The sequence below is a fragment of the Adiantum capillus-veneris genome, chromosome 13 (assembly GCF_014529385.1).
Source record: "Adiantum capillus-veneris isolate H3 chromosome 13, ASM1452938v2, whole genome shotgun sequence".
Taxonomy (NCBI): Eukaryota; Viridiplantae; Streptophyta; class Polypodiopsida; order Polypodiales; family Pteridaceae; genus Adiantum; species Adiantum capillus-veneris.
The window spans coordinates 153,540,408-153,555,724 of NC_140943.1; positions in this window are offsets into that span (position 1 = coordinate 153,540,408).

Sequence of the window (15,317 nt, forward strand, 5' to 3'; positions counted from 1 at the left end):
AGTAATCAACCACTATACCATTATAGAATAAGACGACAGATATGTGCAACATATGGCAAGAATCTAGGAAAAATGGATAGAGTTTGTCATGGAGAATGAGCAAAATCTCAACCATAAAAACCCATATCCAAGATGCCAAAGTGGGAGATGATCTTGAACACTACAAACTGACCAATTATTTTTTTCAAATGTTCAATATAGATAGACTACCGTAAATGCCAACAATGGCTCCACAGATGCGTACAATGGCAAGAACCGCATGTAGCCCACATACACAACAAAATTTGCTACTAAACGTGGTAGAACAGGCATGCAAACTAACACAATGTGATGCAAACAATACTTGTGGGGTTACATGCTCTCAATGGAGCTCAAAACACACATCTTAGTGCTTTATGCATAAGAGACTATATGCATAAACTTCCCACATTTGTGAACTGCTGCAAAACCATAATCTGCCCAATATCTGTTTGTAAAATCTATAAACTATCAAGACCTGTGATAGCCAACCAGGCTAGAGCAAGTCAAACCATAGATATCATTCATCATAACCAAAAACGCATATGGCAATGCAAATCTACTCTCAAAATGCACATAGAGCTCAAGACATTCGTGAGCGAACAAAATCTACTACAAAGGGAAACATATAACTCCACCTTGTGTGTCCTTGAGGCCTTCAATATTAAAGTTGAGATGAAGCTCTCTCTCTCTCTCTCTCTCTCTCTCTCTCTCTCTCTCTCTCTCTGAGCTCACAAAAAGCTCAATCTCTCACCCCTTGTGGCTTGTGCAAGAGGGAAACATCGAAAGAGGAGTAGCACTACAATCTTTGGGAGAGGAGTAGCACTACAACCTTGGGCTCTGATACCACTTGTGAGTGCATGATGCATGCATGCATGGTGCAAGAAGGGGAAGAGGAGAGACACTTTGTGTGGGTGGAGATCAAAGTAGCAAGCTATATCTCCTTATTAATAAGGTAGGTTAATGCAGTCACTGGATACTCGGACACCACAAACGTCCGGCCCGAGGCAAAGGCACATCCACCTAAAACCCCAACACGGTTATTCATCCCATCTACACCTATTATCTCTAATGTGCGTCGTCATGTTTTGAGCACACATAGAGTCTTTTTTTATGGATGTCGTTGCTTGTCTACTACTGGATTACACAAGAACCCAAAGGGATACTTGTCTTTGGTAAATATTACAAGTTGATTTGACCATCTTTTGTACTGACTATTGACAAATCAACACTTTTATCATTAAAGTTGATGCCAATCGCTATTTTCTCTCTAATTCTTCTCCTCTCTAATACCTCTCATAGCTAGAGGCTTGGTGCCTTCCTGGTCTCCCCTAGAGAATGATGCACTCTAACATAGTTTTTGGTGAACCGGACGTGAAACTGATTGTGGTGAGAGAGTGAAGATCTCTGAGTTACATGCAGAGGCAAAGCAATTTTTTTAGAGAATCATGAAAGTTAGCTCAACATACTCCTCAAAAGACCTCAAAAGAGGCCCAAAAGATGCAAGAAACGTAGATGATTCAAGATTTATCACTAAGTGAAGAGGCACATAAATCTATATAGAGAAATTATGCATAGAGAATTTTGTGTATTTGAAATATGCTCTATGATTGATGAATATAGTGGAAGATATCAAGGGAAATTTCACCCCTATGTCTTATGTAGGATTGTACGAAGAAAAAATTCAAAGATGTTTGACAACTAATGATAACGTGTAGGATTCTACCCTTCAAGAGGATGTATTATACTTGCATGCTTGGATGTTGGCAGTTTGGATGGAGCTACATAGTGTAAACTAGTTTTTCATGATGACTCCCTAATGCTGGTGTACATGATGTGGATTTAGATTTCCAAAGGATGCATGATGGTTCCAAAGCTAGAGAGGGTGAGATGGTGAACCGGCTCATCTACGGATGTTGCAAGAGAAGCAAAATATTAAGAAAATTCTTGCTAATCTTATTAGAGGGTGTGCAAGTTATGGTTGGCTTATGGTGCTTTCTCTATTAATGATTGTGTTAGTGATGCTATGGCTACAAGTAGAAGGGGATGACTACTCTTGCATGCATGCTAATACAAAGCTAAGATTGCCAATAATCAGGGGGGTTGCTATCTTTTGATTCTGATAAAGTTTTAATTTAGTGTATGCAACATTGATTTTTATTTGTTGTCTATAGCATTTGAACCGGGTGAATCCAAAGGTAACTAGAAGCATATTTAGTATGGCTACATGATGTATGCTATGGCAGTACGTTCTTACACTTTGTAGGATAGACTTGCTTCATGGCTATTTGATGTTGTTTATACCAAAAGCATTTCTGAGTTGATCAAGACTTTGGGAAATTTTTCTATAAGCCGTTTGATCTAGGTGGGTACTTTGATGCTTATGGTTTTTGATAGGATACCTACATGTGTTATGAATAAGGAAGTCTACTGATTATTAGATACTTATGATATGATGGCAACAATTTTTGAGTTATCTATATGATCCTAAGGGAGGTTTCTCTTGTCAAATGGTTGTGATTAGGGATTTACGAATTTTCTGTATGTAGATTTCAATGTGGTTGGCACATGTTGAAGGATATGCAGGTTGAGGCGAGGTGAATTTCATGCCATTTTGCAAGCACAAAGAGAAAATCAAGAATCAGATATCATCTATGTATTTTTGTCAAGTTGGTACGACTCAATGCTTGAGATGTGTGTGCCAGATGCAACTAGAAATGTTGGTTCAGTAGAGTTTTATGTTGAGAACAATGCCACGTGCTAGGATTTGATTGAAAGATCAAGTTGGATAATTCCTAGCTCCAAATTTAGAATGGGCCAAATATGACCAAATTAGCTCAAATTATGGAGGTTTTACAGCTTCAAGAAGTGAAGGATGTGTACTAGTTTGATGCGATGGTTGACAATTTTGTCAGTTTGTAGATGATGCTCAAGTTGTGAGCGACATGATCGCGACTTAGACACACTTTTCAGGGTTTCATTTGGAGTCTCAATGGCCAAAAAAACCATTTTACTTGGTCACTTTTTTGTGAAGCTTGGAGGTCAAAAGGGGAAGAGACACCACAATGTGTCGTGTGGCACAACTTATAAACCCACATGGGGTTGCAAAGTTAAAGATCTTGGGGTATTTATACTAAAGTGTTGTCTCTTCACAGGTATTGCAAGGCAAAGGAGATCCATTTAGATCCACGGCTATGACTTCCCATCATCCACCTTAAGTGGGGGTTGTGAGTGGCCCCATGGTGGTCGTGCCGGGTGGTACCTCATGGTGATACTATTGTTGAGTCGAGGCCGATGGTGGTAGCATTGTGACATTTGGGTAGTGCTTGGTTAAAGGGTCTTCTCATCCTAGGTAGCCAATAGGTCGGCCCCTTATGCATAAGGGTAGACTCACACAATTGAATATGAAGTGGATTGTCATAGAGACATGGCAATCAAAAGTGGGAGACAAGTTTGGGTGTTGCATGTGGATGAACATGGGCTCCAAAAATAGAAAAGTTGATGGAAATATATTTTTTCTCTCAAAGGGAAGGATTGAAGCTCTAATAGAGAGCTCTTAAACAGGAAGAAGAAGCAATGGCTTTGGTTTTATGTTGTGCAAGGATCAATGGGCTCTCTTTGGGATTTTGATGTTCTTGAAGGGGAAGTAGAAGAGGGTAATAAACTCACTCTTTCTCTCCTTCTCCCTCTTTCTATTTTTCTTTGGGAGGTGAAAATGAAGGTAGAAAAAGGTAACTTTGGGAAACCGACAAGGACAAGGGTAGTTTTTGTGATGCTCGTGGGAAGCCTGATAAAGCCAAACTCTCTCTTAAGGAACGTAGAGGTGAAGAGGAAGGGAGATTGCTCTCTCTTGAGGAGCTCAGAGGTGAAGAGGGTACAAGCTTAGGTGCAATTTTTGTTTGGAAGGTTGTGGGATGTTATTCATTTCTTCTACAGCTATTATCTCTAGAGTGTGTTGCCATGCTTTAAGCACACATAAGAGTTTTTTTTTAGTAGATACCATTGCTTGTCAACCATAGGATTACACAAGAATTCAAAGGGAAACTTATCTTTAGTGATTATTAGAAGTTAATTTGACCATCTTTTGTATAGATTATTGATGAATCAATAATTTTATCATTAAATATGATGTCAATTGTAGTTTTCTCTCTATTTTTTCTTTGCTTTTACATCTCACTGCCAAAGGCCCGTTGCCGCCCTGGTCTTCCCTTGAGAATGATGCACTTCGATGGCGCTACTAACAATATAGAAGCATATGAGTGAAAACCTAAAGCATATGGTATTCCCAATCCAAACCACCAAAAATATTCTCAAAACATTAAATAAGAGAACTAGCAAGCTGTCCTCGCTTCTAGCTTCCCTCAAGCATCAAACCCTAACGCTTGAAGCACTACCATACGGCAATTGGAAAATGGAATCTAGCTAATATGGAAGGCTACAAAGATAATAACAAGTCATTCTATTGACTTAGAGTTGATTCTGGGTTATGGCTAATGTTAGCAATCTTTTGTACATTTCAAAGCAATGGTATTGAAAGTTTGATGCTTTAATAGGTCTCAGGGATTTTAGTCAGAGGATCTTTGCTTGTATACACAAAAACCCACTGATGCTTCATTGCTCATTCACATCTTATATGAGATGCTAATTGCAGGAAAGTCCACTGAGGAGATTTTCAAATTGAAGCAAATATTGAGAAAAAACTTTTCTATAAAGGATTTGGGGGAAGCAAATCATTTTCTTTGTATGCATATCAGGAGAGACATGAAAAAAGGGAATCCTTGAGTTATCTCAAGAATCTTATATCCAGAAGGTCTAGTAGTGTTTCAACATGGGGGGCGGGGGGGGGGGGGGGGGGGGGGGGGGCAATGGGACCCCACCATGATCATATTTGAAACTCAGCAAGGATGGCTCTCTCAATTTAGATGTTGAGAGAGAAAAAAAGAAAAATGTGCCATATTCTTTACTTGTAGTCAGTCTCATGTATGCTATGGTAGTTACGAGGCCAGACATTGCATTTGTAGTGCCAATTATTAGTCGGTATATGAATGATCCTAGCAAGAAGCATTGGATAACAGTGAAACATATCCTTCGATACTTGAAATGTACAATGAGAAAGTGCTTACTCTTTGGTAATAGCAATGCATCTATTGTTGGTTATACGGATGCGAATTATGCGGGTTGAAAAGATAGCAAGAGGTATGGCTATATATTCATCTCTTGGAGGTCATCTCTTCAGATTACACGTCTTCTTTCACTACAGAGGCTGAGTATGTTGCAACATTAGATGCCAACAAAGAAGCTATATGGTTGGCACATCTAGCTGGAGACTTAGACATTCAACATGTTCCAATTTTGCATTGTGATAGTTAGAGTGGCATTGCTATTTCTTGTTTCACTCCAAGTGATGTGTAGTCTCATTTGGCGTGCATTGATGAATACACAATTCAAGCTTATCCAGGTCCACAATCACGAGAACCCAGTGGATGCTCTTACAAAGAGCATGCTGGCTATGGAGTGATTTGCACATTGCATTGAGTTAATGGGTGTAGGGTGATTACAATTGTACAAGGGTGAAGCTACTATCATGCTTCACAATTGTACATAATAACCTTAGGCATAGCCACTTACAACCACATTGGACTTGATGTGGGATATTGTTGGAATAAAGAGCTGCAATGGCTGGCCCCCTTATGGCTAACCCCCTACACTAGCACTAACTCGTTACTTCTTTCCTTCTTGGCTAATAAGGACCTAACCAAGCATACCGTCATTATAGTGTGGTTCCACCCGCTCCCTCTCTCCTCTCTTCTCTCTCTACACGCACACATCATGCATGCCCAACTCAACAATGTGTGTAGAAAGTTATAATACTACCAACAGTGGAGCAAGAAGGATCTCTTATTTTGAAATTTTTGAACACCTCAGAGTATGCCTTGTGGTCAAATAAGCCCTTAAGAAATTCCAAAACTCACTCTTTAGCTCCATGAACATGAGAGAATTGATCTTTGACATATGACTACTACTTTGCATCAAACCTTACAAAAACATAGCTGCACATCATATCCTTGGAGAATCTTAGCCCAACTACCCTATTGATCCTTCAAATTAATTTGTTGTATGAGCCACTTAATGTTCTTGTAGTTGAACACAACTGCAAAGTGGGATCACACATTTCTATAATTAGACAATTACATAGAGTTCTTTTTCATAATCTGAATGATTTTATTAAGTTTCTTACTCTCAAAATCAAATTTTCTACCATATTTTCACAGAATGGATCCAATATCCCTAGTCTTAGTCTCCACCACGAATACCTTTATTGGATTCATGATAGCTAACATAAGCAGCATGGCTAAAGATATCTTGATCTTTTTTGAAATTCGATATTCACATACTTTCTAAATGTAAGACTTCCCTAGAACTACCATCTTTGCATAGTCCTTGACAATTTGGGGGGTAAACACGTTCCAATCCCTAGAAAATTTGAAACTCTTCCAATTTCCTAGGAATGAGGCCACTTAAGCATGGCTTCCACTTTAGAGTAATCCTTTCGGATTTCCTCCCTTTTCCATAAGACAAACCATCTTGGCATGATCTTTTGAGAAGCACTTGAAATAGTTTTTCCCTCTTATCTTTTTTAAAAGCCTTGTTTGAGAGAGGTCCTCAAGGCCACTTGGCTCCCTTAGATATTTTTTTTTACTACGAAAAAGAACTTTCTGTTACGATCAATATGAAAAGATCCAAGTAGTGTGGAGATAAAAGGGGTTGCAACAAATCATCCTTATGTGAAGAATTTGAACCTTGAGTGGCTTTTCTTGAGAAGATTCTCCTTAGACATTAGCTCTTGCTGGCAACACTCATAAGTCATGAGAATGAGAGGCTTGTTGACTTACAAAATTTGTAAGTAGATCTATGAGACATGTCGTGTTTTCATTAAGTGATGAACACTAAACCTCTTCTTCCTTTATGCCTATATAAAGTGCTCAAAACTCATGGTATTGACCAATTCAAATATTTTCTAGTGATCGGCATCCTATTTTGTGCCAACCATGTGGACATAAAAAAGAGGAACTACTTGATTTGGACTAGGCAAGCTCAAAGAGTAACTACTTGACCTAGACTAGGCAAGCTCAAAGTGGAAACACACACGTGTGGTAAATGTGAAGCGTGAACACTTGAAGAGGAAAAATGTATGTCACAAAATTCAGCCTATGAGAAATTTGAGAGGAGATGAAGACAACATCGGAGATAATACACACAAATTTGTTAATTTTGGTGCAAAAGAGAGTTGTTACCTCTAAAGAGAAATAATCATGTCTTGCATGTGCACAAACCACAAATATATCCAAGAAATGATTTATATTGGAGAAGGTTTCCTCGCATGCACGAGTATGTGCCAACGATTTCAAATAATTCCCTGTTAATACAAATCTTAGAAGATGCCGACCAATAGGTGGTGGGAACGGCGTGGGGGCCTAGCCTCGCATAGGGGAGGTCACTGACTACTTGGGATAGCTGGCCAGGGAGTGATAGCAAGGAGCGATGCCACGTGCTTGATGTGGGCGAGTGTCGATTGAGCAGTAGCTGCTTGTGCTGAGCACTTTTTTCAAACGTTACGGGAGTCTGGCATGCTGTGAAAATATCGTAGCGCAATTGGTAAAGCGACTGAAATCTGTTCCTTCACCCAGAGTGGAGAAGTTCGAATCCTCCTTTTGGAGGTGGAAAGCTTGCCACCTTAGACAGGGCGATTCCTAACGTTCCTAGGAGGAATCTAGGAAACTAATGAATATAAATACAAATGAATGAGTATCGTCCATATTGTAAAAAATATAGGTAAAAAAACATTGGAAACATGCATTCAGATGAAAACTTAAATCCGCCCAAATGTTAACAACTTTGTGAATATTTGTGCCATTTGAAGTCAACTCCAAGGAAGAGACTCGGATCAAGACTTGTCCGTATTGTCAAACACCATTATTTTTAGTGCTTTGGATCCTTTTCCCTTTAATAAATTGAATTGCAAAACCTCTCCAGTTGTGGAAAATATCCACCAAAATGAAGCATGAGGGTGGGAGCCCCCCTTGTATGGTTAAACTGATTAGCCTTACCTTTGCTTTTCAATAAAAAATCAACCTTCGTGGGTTGATTGTTGCAATGAGAAGTGAGGGAGCTCTTCCCTTCAGCTTATCACCATCAACTTTTGAGAGAGAGAGAGAGAGAGAGAGAGAGAGAGAGAGAGAGAGAGAGAGAGAGAGAGAGAGAGAGAGAGAGAGAGAGAGAGAGATTCTATTAAGGTTAAATATGACCTATGGGTCCAAAGATACATGTATTCATGGTTGATTTTGATGGATACCCTAGCCTTCATATTTATATAATTTTTACTGTGGACTAATTTAGTGTATTTTTTGTAGGGAGCTCACATATTTACCTGGAAAAAGGGAATAATTCCCAACAACCGGTAAAATGCCCGCCAAAATTCAGTCATGCATGTGATGTACTATGTGTGAGGCTGAAAAGTGCCTCTCAATGCTCAAGGATCATGGTGATGAGAGTTATAATGGAGAGCCCACACTGTGACTGAGAGAGGAAGTGTATAGGTCTACGTCATGGCGAAAAGTGACAGGGAATCAAGTTTAAATGTGAACAAATGTTGAGCTCTCTAGTAGTGTGTGGTACTCAAACTATCGATCTTGTAGTGAGCATAATTTGCATAGTTGATGGGACTCTTCTCCATTGCCCCAACACTCCGTCTTGCATCAAAGTGAGTGGAAGCTAAGCGGAATGGTCCACTGAGGACTCTCATTTTGTGTTAACTTTGCTTTTCATTAATTGTACAAACTTGAAGGATGGTGGATGGTTGAGGCATCCAATAATATAGTAGCTTATATCAACAATGATAGTTCTTGTCCTCTTCTCTAACCACTTTTCTTCAATGATTGGGTTAGGTTTCTAGCAACAATTACAAACAAGGCTATTGCGAATTTCATCAAGTGAATGTATTACAAAAAATTCTAATGAGAAATTAGATCCTTTCCTTCTGCGGGGGTTTGAAATTATCAACTCTCTAAAGAATTGAAATCTATTTACAATACTACACTTATTGTCTCTATAGCTCGTCTTTAGTACCTACAAAGGGTGACATTATATGCAAAACTCTTCTACTCTTGGATGCAATCAAAGAGTCAAAGAAAAATCTATGGTCCATGAGCAAAACAACACTACTAGATATTGTATCTAAGGTGATTAAATTTTTCTTTCTAGTCCACAAGGTGAGGTGAAGTAAAGGCTTGGCTATTGACCCTTTCTAAAAAATGCTTTTTTAGCTCCAACATGAATGAAAACTTCCTTGCTAACTAAGTTTGAATTATTGTAAAGGTTACTTCAAATGTTCCCTACTTTTGTGCTAATTCTTGATCATTAGTCAGGAGAACATTTAACTCTTTCAACGTTTTGCAAGTTGTAACAAGCAACAACAAATTTAGTCAAGTACATTATCTACCACAATTAGGATTTGAAGGGCTTCCTATTCTTTCTAAAGGTAGGCACAAGGAGGTGCTACCCTTTCCTGTGGAAGGACATAAATACCTAAAAAATCGCAAGTCCATATACAAATTAGTGACATAGTTGACAATGAATATAAGAAAATAACATGTTTGGTGACCAATAAGCCATTGTGTAGGTCAAACTAGAGTTTGGAGCTATATGAAGACTAGACGTGATTCCTTTTTCACATACTACTTTCATTGTTTCAATGTTATGGGGTATCCATGTTTTCTAAATTAGATGTCCATCTCAGCGTATCGCCCTTTCATTGACAGATATCCTATTTTATTACCCATTCTTGGAGTTTTTAACAAGCCCTTTTGATGACACACATGGAAATTTTGACAGCACAACGCATAAATTATGGCAAGCTCTGATTCATCTTTGAAGGCTTTAGGCATATTTGATCTTACAAGATCACACAAGTCGTGACCATTTTGGCAAAGTCAAAATGCACAAAGGGCAAATTAGAGGTGATAGGGCCTTCTAGTATATACACAATACTCTCAATACTTTTGGCATGGGTGCACACACATGTACAAGAAAGTTGGCACAAATCTAGATTCGAAATATCTCAATAGCTATAATTTCTTTTAAGGATGGATGCATGATGTGGTGGCCGGATTTCTACCAATAGAACATAGGGATCTTTTGGAGGCTCGATTATTGGGAATATGATATTGGTTGGGTGGTCCATAGTTTAGAGCCACCATGCATGCACTTAACTAAAGGCTAAACCAAAAAAGAAAAATGAATGTAAACAATACCTTGTTTTCAAAATTGAACTTAAATAAAATAATATAACCTTTATCCGGACATGGATTTTGGTTACCTATTCATGCATCCACCATCAAGACCTTGTTTTAGAGAAAAACATTGGCTCATTTGAAACAATGACCAAGAGTTTCATGAATATAACCCCATTTCTTATGGAATAGTCTTAGATGATTCATCAAATAAAGCACGAGTAACATATAGGAGCTATCATCACCCTATTCAATGCTATTGTTGTTCAGAATAACGCGACATTGATGAGAAGAAAGAAATGACATTAAAAGAAACCTGGCAAGCTTGATTCATCATGTTAGAGGCCTCTCAGATGAGTTTCTCTATTATTGGTGTGAGTAGATTACACAAACGAATATAGTGTGTGATAGATTACAGATCTCAACTTGATGATCCTAAGTGTGTGAACACAATTAGGATCATCAAAATAAGATCCTACATTTGGCTAGTTAACCACATCCTCCCTTGTAGAGCCTCTAGGTAAATACTCAATAATTCTATAGAGGAGGATGCGATAAGAAGAAGAAGATAACTTTAATGTCGTAGGAAGCTATTCCAAGAGACCTCAAAGATCTATCTGACCAGAGTCGAACTCAAGACCAAGCCACAAGGAATCTCAAGCATACACACTTAATCATACCTATAAAATGCTGGCTATACTCCTGCCTCATTGAAAATTGGTCACACAAGATTGCTTCTTGCTCAACTAAGATATGCATAATTTGTCAAGCATAAAATTAAAATTTTGTGTGGATATGATACACGAGTGTCATAAGAACCAACCAATCTGAACGTCAACGTCAAAAAGCAAGTAATTCAATAAACCCCCCATTGAGTCAACAAACCAGCTGCCTAATGCCACTCAAATAACTCTTATATTAGAGCCAATGGTATGTTATTTTCTCGTTGTTCGGATTGCAAACTGAATGTATGGCCTCGAAATGCATACATAAAAAGATAACTTGTTGAAAAGGGAGAGATCAAAAGGCATTCATTTAAAAAATAATAATAAACTTCATTAGCGTAACATCTCCTTTTAAAAATCTGGCTTCCTAGTAACCCACCTGGTAGAGTTGGTCTTTCTTTTTTAATCTCACAACAGGTGGTCTTTCTTTTTTCAGAATTGCAGTTTCAGCCAGTCTTAAATACAATCATCTACGCATGTATCTTAAAAGGCATGTGGCTCTACGCAAGATGCTGATATGGGCACAAAGTTAGTAAGAGGCGGTTGAAATAAATGTCATGCTTGGCACTTTCTTGGTCGATATGTATGCCAAATGTGGTGCAATTGAGAAAGCAAAAAAAAAAAAAAAAGGCTCGAGGAGCTTCTTGTCCTAAAGGTTGCTTCTTGGAATGCATTGATTGCAGAATCTGCACAATATGCACAACAGAATAAAGCTCTAGGTTGTTTTCAGTTTCCTATTCGGAGTGCTGACTCCTTGAATGCACTGTTTGCGGGATGTGCACAACAAGAGCAGGGCCAAAAAGCACTTGTAAGGATCACTTGGGACAGCCTCTCTTGGAATGCACTCCTTGCGTGATATACGCATTATATGTCAGAAAATATAATATCTAACTTTACCAAATGATTTTCTCATATTAAATTGATCACTTAATATGTGAAGATAAAAGGCGAACAAGAGTTAGGATATATATATGCTTCTAGACCTATCTCAACAGGGTACCGAAAGGAGAAATGGTTGCATCTCAATAGGGGTCCAAAAGGAGAGGTCTACCAAAGAGAAATGTGCAATAAGTGTTTCTAGATTTACCTTAGCAAGGGACCAAGAGGAGAGATGGTTACATCTTAAAAGGGGTCCAAAAGGAGGTAGTCTATCAAAGAGCAACGTGCATCAGCTTAAAAGACCTTAGGGTTAGCTCATTAAAGACCTCCAAAAGTTAGTGTTAAAAAGTCCTTCGACCTTACGTAAGCTAGGACTAACCTCGAGGTGGGAATCGTACCCAAGCATGAGGTGCTAAGACGCTTAAAGTGGTTGTGGGAACCTTGCCCAAAGCTTGAGGTGATTTTTATGCTTAAATGACTAAGGTTTTTGAAATGTTAAATTCAAAGATAAGTTTTCAAGAGGCATGAATGTCCATGCTTGATTGACTAAGGCTTGAAGTATTCAATTAAAAACAAATGACTTAAGATGTATAAGAGACACATGCTTGCTTGATTGATTAAGTCCTTGAAGTATTCCATTCAACCAAATGACTTAATAATCACAAAAGACACATGTTCAAATGATCCTTCACATGTGGACCTCATGATGTGTTTGAATGCTATTGGTTAGGTTTTAAAGGAGTCCAATGAGAATTAAGATACATAAAAATAAATAATTAAGTTATTTATCTCAAAGAGAAAAAAGAGGACACATGTCCAAATGAAATAATAAAATAATACGAGAGAGAGAGAGAGAGAGAGAGAGAGAGAGAGAGAGGGGGGGGGGAGGCGGACCAAGCATGGGAGGGGGGTATACTCTCCCACACACGCACACACATTCTCTCATTGTGTAGAGTGCAAAATGCAAGAGCTCCATCTCCTTCTCCAAGCTTGTTGAGAAGTGGAGAGCCTACAACAACACTCTTGGCTATGAAATGCAAATTCAACCAAGAGCCATGCTTCAATGCTTAAGCTTGCCATCTTCTTCATCTTCATTACATGCTATTATGCTAGCTAAGCAAGAAGAGTGATGATAAGTGAGGAACTATTTCTTTCTCCTATGGAATGTTTCTTCTTCCTCTTTCCTACCCTCATTCCCTGCTAGCTCTCTCCACTTTCTCCTATGTAATGTTTCTTCTTCCTCTTTCCTACCCTCATTCCTTGCTAGCTCTCTCCACCTTCGAAGGTGTTTGAGGCCTTCGGACTGAGGCTTGGGATAGTTAATGCTTTTTGCAAAGTTTATGTTAAGCTTGTGATGCATGAAGCTTTCCATCTTCATAGCATCACCAAGGGCACAAGGAATAGAAATATTGTATTGCAACAAAATCTCTTTTGATGGGAGAATCTATAATACAAACTCCTTTTGAAGGGGGGACTGGCTCCAAGTAAATCCGGTCCTCATCTATTGTCATGCTCTCTAATACTCTCTCTCTCTTGCAAAAGTATTGTTCATGCCAAGTTAATTAAATACTATCTTTATGTTGCTATCATCAATTAGGTTCACCCTCCAAATTTTCAAAGTAATCTCACAAAAATGCTCACTCTAATTCTCTTAATTCCGCTATTCTCAAAGTTCATAGACCATTTACATTACATTGGTATTAAATCATTTGGTTTCTCTTTTCTTTCTTAAGAAGAGAGGTCCTTAAGTAGCCTATTAATGGTTGATTTTGTTAATTATATTAGGGTAAGTGGGATTGGGATCTATTATCGGTTTTGTTGAGCCCACTAAGAGGAATATGGTGCACACCTCGAGAGCTTTGGTTTTGATAATGGGGTCTTTTTGGACTTGCCTACGGCTTTACCATTATTGAGCCATAAGAAGTCCGAAAGGAGCTATCCCTCGGCAATTATGCTATGTTAGACCCAACCCACCCCACTACTCTCTATAATCAACCAATTCAAGCCGCAGGTGTAGATACTTAAGTGCTTATTTTAAAAGGCTAGGAGGAGTAGCAACTAAGGTTTTGAATTGCCAAAGGATACACTAAGTAAACACATAAGTATAATTAGCATGGCTGACAATAACCAAGAGAGTAGAATGAACATTGACAACTTTGATTTTGCACACATGAAGGTGCTAATGATGATACCCTCATGTTTATCAATTATCTTGTTACTAGGTTGCATCAAGCTATGGGCAACCCTACTTTGCAAGCCAAAGTTACTCAACAACTTCGTGCTTATGGGATTTCCCTTCCTTTCCAAGAGGAGAGAGACCTTAGGAGGCCTCTTGATGAGACTCCCGAAAGAAGACTCTCTCCCATAAGAGAGGAGGAATCCAAAGAGCAAGAAAGAAGTGAATCCCTAAGTTTCTCTAAAGATGTGGCTCCATGAAAACGGCGGTCTAGACTATTGTCAACTCCTCCCAAGAGGAAACGATCAACCCATAGTCCTTCTCCTCGTCATTCCGAAAGGGAAGAGAGAAAAAAAAGGAAGAAAAGGGCAAGAAAGAGGTCACTCTCTTATCCTTCTTCTTCACCTTCCTCATCTTCCGAGAAAAGCAATAGTTATTCTCCTAGAGAATACAGGAGGAGAGGACATTGCAAAACTTACCCTACATGGAGAAGGTCCCAAACGCTTAAGAAATTCAAAGGGTGAGGAAAGAGTATCTCTTTTCTCACCTATGATGGCACCAACAAAGTATTAGCCTTCAGAGACATCTAGAAACAAGGGCTTCACGGAGTCCTCCAAGCTACACCATGTAGCTATGCACTTCTAGAAATCTACTCATCAATGGTGGCTTAGCCTTCATGGCAACGACGAGGCCCCAAAGACATGGAAAACTCTACGAGTTTCCATCATGCAGCAATTCCTTGCAAGCGATGCAAAGGACAAAGTGCTTACCAAATGGTGGAGTTTGAAGCTACTCTTCAACGAGTCTATCCACAAATATGTAAACAAGTTATGGGGTTTACATCTTAAAGCTACAGTCTTTCAAAGGATGGACTTCATCAAACAAAAGAAACAATTTTGTGCGGTATTACCTGAAGAAATGGCGGAGTATGTCAACTCACAACGGCCTAGCACTATCAGCGAAGTCATCCACCAGACTATGGTTGCTTCAAGGATCAATTTCCAACAAGGGGCGAGAAGAAATTTCAAGCCCATGGAAAATAAGGATCGAAATGAAGCTAAAGGGAAGAGCAATGCTTAAAAATCTTCCTAAGGCAACACAAGGTTATTGTTCTTGCCCCAAAAGAAATGTACGCAACGACACTCCTAGAGCTTCCATGGTTGAAGCTCCAAAAGAGGATACTCATTGCAAAGGCTCATACCTCTCCTATGCTTGGGGAAAAGTAAGGGA